Below are 13,429 nucleotides of genomic sequence, written 5' to 3' on the forward strand. Positions count from 1 at the left end.
CTTATTACTTACTGAATAGTGATAATGTGCAGTATATACTGTTTGCTGTGGTACACTGCATCACATGACCTCATCATGTTGCATGGCTGATTCAAAGAAAGGTGTTCAATTATCAGTTTTATAGGCTAATGAAAGGCTATTGTTTAGTGAGCTGTAATCATGATCTGTTTTGATTCATCACATTTGTTTTATACTAGTTGAACATTACATTTAAATGTAATGCCTTACAATATTGTGTGAGAGTCACCGAGTGAAGCCTTGTTAAGTTGGATGTAAATGTTTTGCTGTTGTTGGACACACAGAGTGTATGATGAGAGATCATGTCAATATCAAAACAAAGCCAAATATTTAACAGTTTTTGAAATCCTGGCCAGATACTTTTTAAGGTCTAAAGTTCCCCTGCAAAAACATCAAGAGTTCTGGGTTGGCAAACCTGCTGCAAACTTGCCACACATCATTTGCACATGCAATCGAGCTTGCGATTCACCGCGAATGTTTGCCAGAAGTTTTCATCTCTTTATCGCTAGTGGTGAACTTGCAGCAAACAATGGACAATTTGCCGCTTCTGGCAAACACTTCTATGGCAAACCTGTGGCAACAATGGAGAGTTCTGGGGGAAGAGGTCATATGGTAACCCTACCAGTGGGGATTTCTTTAAGACTGCAAGGGAAGCTCAGCTTCCCCTATAATGTCAAAAAAATTATGGTCAAATATGTACTATTGTGTAAACAATTTATTGACTAAAAATGCGTTAGAACACGTTCATCTCAAAGACGAGTTCGTTCAGAATCAGCTACATTACATATAGCAGGTCGGCTGACTCGATTTACTTCTCATACATTCCCGTAGCGTCAGTGCATTTCCCTGTTGAAGCCGAGCGTCCATTGACTTCAATGGGGCTGCTTTGAACAGTTTTTTTCAGTGCTCGAAAATAGATGGTCATTGGATAAATGCTGCGATTATGTCCCGCCCACGGATGCTCAGCGTCTCTGGGGGTGAATGAAGAGTGGGCTGGCCCGGACTCGGGCTTCGCGTGATGATTGGAGGATCTGTCGAAAGACTGCATCTCCTTTTGATTGACAGCGAATCTGTACTATAAGAAGTCACTGAAGCTATTTCGCGCTCAGTCCCATCGCGGATTTCTCAAGTGTAGTCGAAAGACAAACTGCTGCAACCTATTTCTTTATGTTTGGCTGAAATTGCTAGTCAATTTGCATAATACATTTCACACAATTATACACCACATTCCTTGTTTCAGTTTTACCAAGTTTAATATATTTTGTTTTAGAGCGTTCGCTCGTTCGTCGTTCGTTCATTCATTCATTCATACAGTAGGCTAGGCTAGCGTCGTACGGGTGAAACTGCGCACGATGGCAGACGGTGCTAATATTGTCGACCTGATTTTGGCGAAGCCATTTGAAAGTCTTCCTTACGAGGAAAAAATTCGAATTAAACAACAGGGCAGATCAACACCTAAGATTGATTTAGTGCAAAAAATAGGGTAAATAAGTTTATAACGTCGGCCGAAAATGAGCTTCCCCTCTTTGAAAGACCAGCAGCCGCCACTGAACCCTACTACTCATGAGAACTTTTGGCATACTGTAAATCCAGTTCACTAGCTAAATCTAATTTAACATCAACTCCATAACATCTGCAATACTGTTCAAAGGCAACATTTTAAGATGCTACATGCTAGTTTATGCTGCAGCTCTGAATCATTATATGTTGGCTATTTTAAGTAAAGTAAAAAATGACGGCTCACACACACATTCAGGGAACATGGACAATACAGCAATGTTATACAATATCAAAAACTCATGAATATTGGTAAACTCATTCTCAAACGTCAAACACAATATCCAACAAATAATATAAGCTTCAACAATATTAATAGTAAACTTATCTAAACATTATTGAATAAACAGCTTCACCAAACTATTGAAAACTACAGAAACCTTCAACCAACCCATAATCCCAAACCTGACCCTAACCTTAACCCTTCCACTAAATACAACCTTAGCCAAACTAAAACTTAGTAACCTCGATTGAAAATCTCGCGAGACTTTGGCGGTCGGGGGTTACCTTCAAGACAAGACCCCTCACTGGCTGTGATGAAGTTCAATCGGTTTGAGAAATGAAGCAGCTGATTGAACATTTGTGAATTTTTTGGGATGTTATTAAACACACGCACTCAAGAAAACAAGAATGTCATGATGAAGATGGATTGTGGCGAACTGTTCTGGATATGATTCATATATTTGTTTTCTTCGGTCTGTTCCTGTGTTTCGCGAACGGTAAGATAAATGTTTATTTTCATTAAAAAAGATCAGTAAATAAAATAAAGTTTTAACATTTATTCAAAACAAAGGCTTATTACACAAATACCTTTAAAACAACTAAAAGATTACTTTCAGACTATTATTTTGCATTTGAACTGTTGAGCGAGAATAAACTCAATAGTTATATATACAGAATAAACAATATTTGTGAGCGCTGAGGAGACACTGAACACATGTTGGGACACATTTACCAGCCGGACGGGTCATTTAGCACAAATGTTCATTTGGAGGGAAAGGCTTTTGCACAAGTTTGGGGAATTTGTATTTGGGAAAATATTCAATAACTTTACTCTTATACAGTGTAGTATCACGTCACACATCAGTGTTGTCCTGTTGGTTTACTACAACACTTAATTTGGGGAAATGTGCTTTTGACACCCCCAAAACACATAGTGTGGAATTAATGGAAGATTCACAGGTTCTGTCCAAAATTTTAATTTATTCAAGCCCCTCTGGAATTTTTTCTTAAATCATGACACAAGATTACCCTTAAAAATGTGTCCAGTTTGATCCATTTTTGGACTAATAAACCAGCAGGATGTTTGTAGGGGTTGATTTGGGGTGTTTTGTTTCTACTGTTATTATCAATTAACCCAGTCATGAAACCAGCTGCTGGATACACAAATCACTGAACTCTGAAAATATAAAACATCATTTGGGTTCAAAATAATCCAGCTCTTTGTTGACTGACACATTTCTCATATTTCTTTTTTTTTTTTTTTTTTTTAAATGTATGTAGAGTTTTTAAATGTTTCTGTTTGTTCTTCAGGTGTGTTTGGTGTTGATACAGATGGATTGAAGTCAGTGTCGGTGATGGAGGGAGATTCTGTCACTCTACACACTGATCTTACTGAAATACAGAGAAATTATCTGATACTGTGGATGTTTGGACCTCAAGAGACTCGTAATAGCTGAAATCATTAAACAGGCCAACTCTATATATGATGGTGATGATGGAAGATTCAGAGACAAACTGCAGTTGGATGATCAGACTGGATCTCTCATCATCAGAAACATCAGAATCAAACACTCTGGACTTTATAAACTACAGATCTTCAGTAACAGAGGAAACTCATACAAGAGATTCAATGTTACTGTATACGGTGAGTTCAACCCATCACATGTCATTTGTGTTCACTGATTTCAATTCTTGAACAAAAATGGATAAATATATCAAAAGAGTTTCTCAGTCCTGCAAAGTTGAGTTGTCTCATTAATCTGAGCTAATAATGTGGGGCAGTGGTGGCTCAGTGGTTGAGGCTCAGGGTTACTGAACAGAAGGTCAGGGGTTCAAGCCCCAGCCCCACAAAGATGCCACTGTTGGGCCCTTGAGCAAGGCACTTAACTCCAGGTTGTTTGGGGGGGATTGTCCCTGTAATAAGGGCTCTGTAAGTCACTTTGGATAAAAGCGTCTGCCAAATGCATAAATATAAATGTAATAAGTCAATTCATGGAGCGATATGTCATTATATAAATAATGCAAAAAATAAATGCATTATCTGGGAGTAGCTTAATGTAATGGCATCACTTTTCACTGAATGACCCGCCAGGATGATGTTGTGTGGGACACATGAGAAAGAGCCTCAATGTAGGTTAAAAGCAGCAGACAAAGATCACCATTAGTGGAGACATAAAAGTTTGAAACAACATCAGTTTTGAAGAATGTAATGGTTGAAATTTTCCATGTAATTACAATTCATCAAGAGTAGAGAGTTCTCGTTTCAAAAAGGATGCAAAAGCACCATAAAAGCATCACAAAAGTAGTCCACGTGACTCGTGCTGTAGTTCAAGTCTTCTAAAGCCATACAATGTCGTTGTGGGACAGAATGTCAGTATTAATTTTTTGGATAACCTATTCTATTGCACAGATGCTGAACACGTGTAAACCGTCCTAACTGAAGTCTAAAGCCTTCATTTAAAGGGATAGTTCACCCAAAAATCATTTATTCGCCCTCATGATATCCCAGGTGTGTGTGACTTTCTTTCTTCACCAGAACAGGTCTGAAGAAAGCAGAAAAATATCTCTGCTCAGGAGGTCCTTAAAATTCAAGTGGATTGTGATTCGACATTTGAAGCTCCAAAAATCGCATACAGTCAGCATAAACGTCATCCATACGATAACAGCTAAGGTCTTCTAAAGTGACACTATTGAATTTGATGTGAAAAAGATCATATTTTTAGCAGCTTTTTTAACTGTAAATTATACTTCCGTTCTGCAGCGGTATGTGACGTAATCGTGTTGACACGTGAAACACGCAAGAACTGATGCACGTGCGTCACCTCTGGAAGAACAGAGATGTTTACAAGTGATTATGAGGAACGTTGTACAGAAGCTTCTTTGGGTTTGGTTTAGATCTGTTTTATCTGTTTCCACACTCACAATGCTGCGTTTGCGTTATTCTGGATATCTCAACCGAGAGGAAAACGAGAGATTACGTCCGTATTATGGCAACTCGAAAACGTCACACGAGAGAATGTGTGATCTCCACCCTCTCGTGAGGCTTACCGATGATTTAAGAGTCAAAAAAGTACTTAAATATTGACCTTTTTCCACACCAAAAGTAATTGTATCACTTTAAAAGACAGTTAATTTAACAGCTGAAGTCATATCAATGACGTTTATAACGACTGTCTGTGAGTTTGGAGCTTCAAAAATCGGATCACCATTCACTGGCATTTTAAGGACCTACTGAGCAGAGATATTTTTCTATTTTTTTTCAAATGTGTTCTGGGGAAGAAAGAGTCATACACACCTGGGATATCATGAGGGTGAGAAAATAATGAGAATTTTCATTTTTGGGTGAAATGTTAATATTTAACACGCTGCATCATGTGGCTTTTTGCAATTAATAAATTGTTCCTGATGTTTTGTTGCTACTAATATTTACTTTTTTGTCGTGTTTTCCAGCTCCCTTGCCTGTTCCTGTCATTATCAATAACTATTCAACCTGTTCATCATCATCATCATCATCATCCTCAGGAAGACCATTGAGCCCAAAATGTGTCTTTCAATGTTCAGTGGTGACTGTGACACATGTGACTCTCTCCTGGTACAAAGGAAACAGTTTATTGTCCTCCATCAGTGTGTCTGATCTCAACAGCAGTCTCTCTCTACCTCTGGAGGTGGAATATCAGGAGAACAACATCTACAGCTGTGTGATCAACAATCCCATCAGAAACCAGACTAAACATCTCGACATTAATGAAGTCTGTCAGATGTGTTCAGGTGTGTCAGTGGTGATATTAGAGTCTCTTGGTCTGTCTTGATTATTAATACTGCAGGACATCAGAAGCATTGTGCAGGTTTATCTGTATTAACTGTATAGCATCTCATTTGACAATTTAGATCAAATAACTGCATTAAACACTCTCAGAGCAAAAGCAGATCTGAGATTCCCCAAAGATGACTTCAGTGGTTAAATGTTTAAAATGTTAGTTTGTTCATATTTTCTCTCTCTGATCTGCTGATGTTTCATAGTATCTTGGCTGGACTCATTTGCACTAATGACTGTTTTCTGTTTGTCCATTACAGATCAGATATCACGTTCATATCTCATACCAATGATAGTTGCTGGAGTGATGGTGCTGGTCTTCATTGCAGTTTGTGGAGTGATTTACTGGCACAACAGAGATCGTAAACAAGCAAGTCAAGAGGGCAAGTATTATTGTAACCAGACGAGTCTTTTATTGTGTACAAAAGTTGCCATAATATATTTTAACCACCATTTCAGGTTCTTATATAATGTTTTATAGTTAAAAAAGAAAACTTTGTTTATTGTTAAAACAGTTCAATCTCTTGAAGATGAGATACATAACACTTCAACAGCTTACTGTGCACATCATACTCACAATGTGGTAAGAAACTGATTTTCTGTGTGTCTCTGCCTGTTGAAAGCTCTGCATCAGAAATGTGTTTGTCTGCTTGTACTGGTGCATCATTCAATGTGTGCTTCCACCATTCATACACAAGAAAACCTTAAAATTTGCCTTAAATCTTTAAAGAATGAGATATTTTATCTTAGCACCTGCTAATGCTTGTTCTTCATAATCAGAATTAATAACAAGTATTTCAGTTGAGCCAGTGGAGTTTACAGTACTGGTTGTGGGAAAAACATTAAGTATGATGCCTTGAAAATATATGATCTGCATTGCAAGCACTTGTCATATATACCAGTACTTCAGTGCCACGTTAAAACAAATGTAAATCTAACTGTATCAGTCATTTTACAGTATTGTTGCTAATATTGAAGCATCTTGTTACCTGTGGACCGTCTGACTGAAAGGCAGCTGTTTTCAGACACTCATTCTTATTTGTATTTACAGTATTAAGGCTGTCGATTTAACATGTTAATTCAGTGACCAAAAAAAGCCATTTAAGCTTGAAGTATCACCTTCATGTTTCACAAGTACAGTCAGTAGTGGTCAGTCAGCGCAACTCCAGCTGTAAAAGCAACACGCAGCTATACAGGCAACAAACTGACAGCTCAGCAGTTCAAAGAGAGAAAATAATGCCTTAATTATGCGGCTGTGGCTCAGGTGGTAGAGCGGATCGGCCACTAATTGCAGGGTTGGTGGTTCGATTCCCGGCCCACACGACTCCATATGCTGAAGTGTCCTTGGGCAAGACACTGAACCCCAAGTTGCTCCCAATGGCAGTATAGTGCCCTGCATGGCAGCTCTGCCGTCATTGGTGTATTGGTTAGTGTGTGTGACAATGGGACAAAGTGTAAAGCGCTTTAGTAACCGCTAAGGTTAAAAAAGATGCTATATAAGTTCAGACCATTTACCATTAATGTGTCCTGTGAGAACAGATTGACAAACTTAATTGCACAATGGATTGCTGTGGACTGTAGGTCAGTGTTAGGCTTATGTTCAATGATATGGAAATATATCCAAACAATATATTCACGTCTAAAGACACTCTGTGTATTGTCTAATCAATGCTTTGCTTGTCTGCCACAGTTATGCAATGTCTTTGAATTGTTTTATTGTATAATTGTATTTATTTAATGTCTATAATAGACTTATTACTTGGAGGGCCTTTACATGTATAATATAATATAATATATACACATTTACATTTATGCATTTGGCAGATGCTTTTATTCAAAGCGACTTACAGTGCACTTATTACAGGGACAATCCACCCGGAGCAACCTGGAGTTAAGTGCCTTGCTCAAGGACACAATGGTGGTGGCTGTGGGGACTGAACCAGCAACCTTCTGCTTAACAGTTTAGTGCTTTAGCCCACTACGCCACCACCACTCCAGATAACTTTATATACTGTGTGTTTGTTTCTGAATTCTGTTTTCAAATGATTGTTTTCTGAGAAATACATTAATGTGATCAGTTGAAGCTTCATTGGCATGGACAAATGTAACTTTATGATGATCAGGAAGTCTTATTGTGTTTTGTGTTTCTCTACAGATGTATGATGGAGAGAACATGGAATACTTTACTCATGTTATTTTTAGATGCTCACCAAAGTCAAATGAAGTTTATTTCCCACAATGTGCACAATGACTGTATTGAATGTGTCAGATACAAAGTGTTAATATTTACCATTATATTTTAATATATATATATATATATATATATATAGAGAGAGAGAGAGAGAGAGAGAGAGAGAGAGAGAGAGAGAGAGAGAGAGAGAATTTTTGATGGGTATTTATTTTTAAAGAGAAATGGTTTCATTTATTATTCTCAGTAAATCCAACAAAATGAGCTTAAGCACAATGATAAGAACGATTATTTTGTTGGTGTTACGTCGATATCTACATAATTGCTTCAGAGGAATTCAGTAAAAACATGTTACAACATTAATATTTCTATCAGAAGAGATATTTAGATCATTTGGTTTAAGCCCTGTCCTACGGTTCAATGCTCTGAAACTTTCTAGAACAGTCAGATCCTGCCGGAAGGTGATAACAGAGGAGCCTCCCCTACACAGGAAGGGCCCTAAATGGGTGGAGGGCGTGAAAACAACGAATGATGAAAGACAGCTGAGGCTGTATTGTGATTTAATGAGATGCATGAATTGTATGAATGCGTAAGGATCCCGAATCTTTCTGCTAGAACTACACATTCCCCAAATGTTTTCCCAACTTGTCAAACTTAGTCATCTGAACATCCGATTCTATATGGCAGTTAAATGGTTAATATGTAATTCTTATGTATTGTTTGCTGGCTTTATTTATGCTGCTGCTGTTGTTTTTATTGTCACTGTTACCTGTCATGTGGTTCATCATGAAGTTTGTTGATTGTCACCGTTATTGAGGTTTGTGTATGAAGTGTTGAGCTCATCTGTGTGGATCTAATTGAGATGAATGGGAACAGTTTCTTCTGGAGATAATTTATCGGCTGCCATGTTTAGAGGCCAAATGTTTTCAACATATTGCCAAAAGTCTTACAAACTCAAGCAACAGATAATGCAATGACAAATGTAATGAACAAACAATATTTAAAATGCCTTGACAAGATGAACAAAGTAATTTAATTTCTCAGATTTCATTGAGTTGGGACAGATGAGATTAGTTGTTTACTCAAACAAGCATAATATTATTTTTTTAATTTAACCCAACATTGTTTTTATAATGTCATCGGTAGGTGTTGCTTTTACTTGATCTAATTGTGTAAATTATAGATGTCATTTCTGATCAAATTCTTAACTTTGTACTGAAGGATTAATGTTGTTACTACCAAATAAGTGTTCATGTGCCTTATTGTGTATTGATTTGTACTTAAATTGCCGTTGCAAACATCCTTATTGTTAAATAAAACAAGGAAAGGGGTTTATTCTTTATCTCTGTAATCCCACAGGTCAGAGGTAGCGATTCTTCCCTTAAGCACTATAGAGCGCAACAGTTACCGCCCATTTTTCAACCGTCTGTGTTCCGGAAGTATTTTCCCCATTCAGTTCTTCAGTAGACTTTTAATAAAATCCTTCATAAAGGAGTTGTGAGGCATGAACCAAAACAACCAGCTCCGAGGAGAATCACAAAATCACCAACTTTGTTTTGAGGCAACAAAAAAAAGTATTTGAAAATCGGACATAAAGACACTAGTACAAGACTGTGTACTTACCCTGTGTTATAAAGACACGGACTACAATCCCATGAAGCATTGCGAAAGATGTCGTTGAATAAAAATGATGGGAATATATAAAACTATTGATTTTACGGTGTTGATTATAAGTATAAAACGCAATATATTTACGTTCATTGCAAAATATCCAGATATGTACAAAAATATTAGTAGTTTAAGGGTGAAGGAGGACCTACTCGATGACGTCATTTCGTATCAAGGGTAATGTAGTTGTTTATCATGATTCCCGCTATCAAACACGATTTGTAAACAATGAAGTTGAGATAACGCAGATGCTTTTCCTAAACCAAAGCATTTGCCATAGATGAACACCTCAGAGCTCACGGTAGGTCTGTCTTTAAAGGTGTATAAATTATCGCTGTACATCAATTATTCAATGGGATAAATTAATGGGATATTTACTTCCGGGAACAGACTGTTGCACGCTATTAACGTCTATACAACGGAAAGTAGTGAAGTTGAAAACCCGCCAACAACTTGTCTTGAATTTACATCATATTTATGTTGTTATTTGTAGTACAGTTTACACCATATCCACCAGAGGTCTCTCCTTTCTTTTATTTTCTAGGAACAATGTTTTCTTGCCTTTTAATTGGTTATTTTATTAACACCTTCTTACTGATAAAATACTGTTTATTGTTCACTAATATTGGTGAACATTACACAGAAACGACATATTAACTTTGGTCATAAATACATGTGTTTCTTTAAAATAAATAATGGATAAATAAATATAACTAATTCATATTAAATTGCTGAAATACGGCAGAATTCATTCTCATATGAATCTGATGAGGAGATTGTCATGAGCTGTTATTAATCCGCATTGTTTCTAATGTGGTTCTCTGTTAGCAAAAACAGAACTCAAGCCAAACCACGCCCCTATTGTGTGACGTTATAGAACCGTATATAAAACCAGCTGCTGGGAACACAACGATGTTTTTAAATTATTATTATTTTTGTAGACATTTGAAGGCCTTTGCTCTAATACTTCACATGACATTGTTCAGAATTAACTGGATTGTTATTTACATAAAATGGTAATTCTTCTTTATATCCTCTTCTTTAATTACTGCTCAGTTTACTGTACTTTTGTGCTGTCTCATTTTTTTTTTTTTTTCAGCTTGTCACTTCATATTTTAAGTGGTCTGCAAACTTCCTAAAACATTTTGTGTCTGGGAACTTGTGGTCTGTCATTAATTCTCTCTGCAGCCACACCAGACAGAGTGCAATGAACTGAACTGAATTCAGTTCCTCTTCACATTTAAACACATCACCACACAATTATAATGAGGACAACAGAATAAAAGAACGACAACAACAAGATGCATGCAATGAAACAATTAAAGTATCACTACTCATCTGACTCAAACAGGGACTCGTTTGTCAATTGTGGGTGTGGCAACCAAATTAAAACAGTAAAAGATTATAAACAGAAGTTTGCTGAACGCTTCATGTAGCTGTTATTTCTCATTTATCTTATACATGCACTTTATCACGCTGAAACTGTGATGGCTTCCCAACTCAAAATATTAGCACACGTCCACAGTCTTTTTAAAGTTAACGCTATTAATTTTACATTCTTGTGAAAACATAGTTGCCACTTAGTGCAGTAGATGTGTTGTTAGAGTTGTTAAAAAAACACCATTTAACTCAATTAAACAGTTTTTTGCAAAAGTATTGGACATGTCCAAATGACAAACACCCATAAAACTAAAGTAAATATACATTTTCAGTACTTAGACACCATAAATGTATTGCACATTAAATAAAATATAAATATTACGCATTAAAGTAACAAGCCATGACTTGAGCAATGAGGAAATAATCTGGCCCAGTGGTTCACTTATGACTGAGCACCAGTGATCAAACTGAGCATGCTCAGTAACATCTCATTTCTATTTCCACAACCAAGACTGACACTGAAGTCCCCTCAGTCGGAAATGTTTAATCGCCTTAAAGTTGACTTTATAATTTTTCTTTTGTGACTTTTTCTTCATTAGAGTTCAGATAACCATTAAACTAGAGCTAGAGACCTCTTTCACTGTTATATGATTGGTGAAAAAGACTGAGAACAATGCTTTCAACAGTGTTTCATTAAAGCTTCCCCTTTTGGTCACACGCTCAATGAAACTACAATGATGGAGGTAAGAAGGTCACACTCTGTTTACTGTCTTATTATTGGTGCTGACTGATTCTCTGAGTCACTGCATATTAACCATTGCATAGTAAAGAGACACAAGCGTATTTTAGGGTCATTTTTAATTTCTTTTTAGAATAATTTATTGGTCATGTGATGTGATTCTGTTTTTCTCAGTTAAAGTGTGGTAAAAGCTGTACTGGTTTCACCGGATGTGGTTTGAAAGCGTGAGATGGGGAAAGACAGACATGAAACCACTGAAAGAACAGAGATCTCATGAACTGCATCTGTTTGTTAGACAAATGTTTTAATAGAGATCACAGCACTATTAAAATACGAATATCGTTTGATTTGAATAACATGTTTTACAGAGTGCTTAAATAGGTCATATTATGGGGAATCACAGTGTCCTTGATCTTTAGAGACACATTGTACTGTGAGAACAAGAAGAGTAAAATGTGGTCAAGTCTCTCAACGCTCGTGTCTGTGTGTAGCACCTACAGATCTGCAGATCTTTTTTGAGAAATCCCCGTGACTGATCCTTTTTTTGGCACAATTAAGCACAGATTATTTTATGAATCACTCACATTGTAATGTAGCCTTTACAAAAAGCCTGTTTTTAAAGGATTGGGCAGTTAATAATGACATTTAACTCGACAACAAACCCACAGCTTGAACAAAGCTCTCTTGAGCGTTTCACACGAGAAAGGGGCGTTCCTTAAATGCACAGCAGACAAAAAATTACTTTAACTCTGAACTCCAGAGAGAAGGTGAAAATGGCCATGAAAACGAAATATTGTTTTTGGTGTGAAAAACTTGATTAACTTTATTAATGGGAGAAAAAAATTAGAAAATGCATAATTACCTGTGATACTTTTGTGCTTGTTTTAATAAATAGCCATTAAATTTAGTCACAATCAAGATATTTGAAATAAACGTGAAACTTCTGAAAGAAAAAGAGGATGTTAAAACGATAATGTAAAGAATAATTTGCTATTTTCAGCCAGTAGGAAGTAATTGAGCCCTTCCTGTGTCCTAGACAATAACACCATTAGAAAGATTGCAGCGTCTAGTCGGTCTGGCTGGAGAGCATCAGTGCGATATCTGATACGATCCAAATAAAACATTCAAGAGTTTCAGAAAGCTAATGTGTTTCGGGAAGAGACAAAATAGATTCGAGAAGGTGTGGAAGTGGAAACAGGTCAAATATAAAGTCAGTTATTTATATATATGTGTTCATTAAATTGTGCTCTAAAATAAAAGAGGCAGCATTGAGCCAAAGAGGCAACCACATGATATTATCCTGTTTTTAAATGCAATACAAGATAAAAATAACTGCTGACACAGTTGATAGCTGCAATGTGATCATGAAATCAGCATTAAAAGCTCTGTATCAGGACACACCAGCAGAAAAATACACAACTCAGCACAAATATATGAAGATATAGCAGTATGTCGTAAAATGATGCCACGAGCCCGCAACTTGAGAATTAAGAAAACAGTCTAGAGATCAACATCACAAACTTCATTTACTGTAAAGAATTATGGCTTGGATTTGCAATGAACAAAATATGGTGCCAGTTACTGACAATAAGAAGCTTTTGTCTGATGTTAATCCAACAATAACTTGATAAAAACACAGATAGCAATGTGATTTCATTCTTGTGACTCTTGAAATCGACAGTAAAGCATCAGTGAGGTCATCAGTCTCATTCACTATACGGCCCTGTGTACTGGATTTAGACACCAGAACATCACACCATAACTCTGTGTTCTTGCTGAACATTTCATTTAAAATGGGCAATAATGGAGAGTTTATCCAACTTTTGGTTGCACTCATCTCTCC

The 13,429-nt window shown here is 36.7% G+C and overlaps 1 pseudogene; it reads left to right on the forward strand.

Moving 5' to 3' along the window:
• Positions 1–1,314: 1,314 nt before the first annotated feature.
• Positions 1,315–9,384, forward strand: LOC127639577 (hepatocyte cell adhesion molecule-like; annotated as a pseudogene).
• The last annotated feature ends 4,045 nt before the right edge of the window (positions 9,385–13,429 follow it).

This window comes from Xyrauchen texanus, chromosome 48 (assembly GCF_025860055.1).
Source record: "Xyrauchen texanus isolate HMW12.3.18 chromosome 48, RBS_HiC_50CHRs, whole genome shotgun sequence".
Taxonomy (NCBI): Eukaryota; Metazoa; Chordata; class Actinopteri; order Cypriniformes; family Catostomidae; genus Xyrauchen; species Xyrauchen texanus.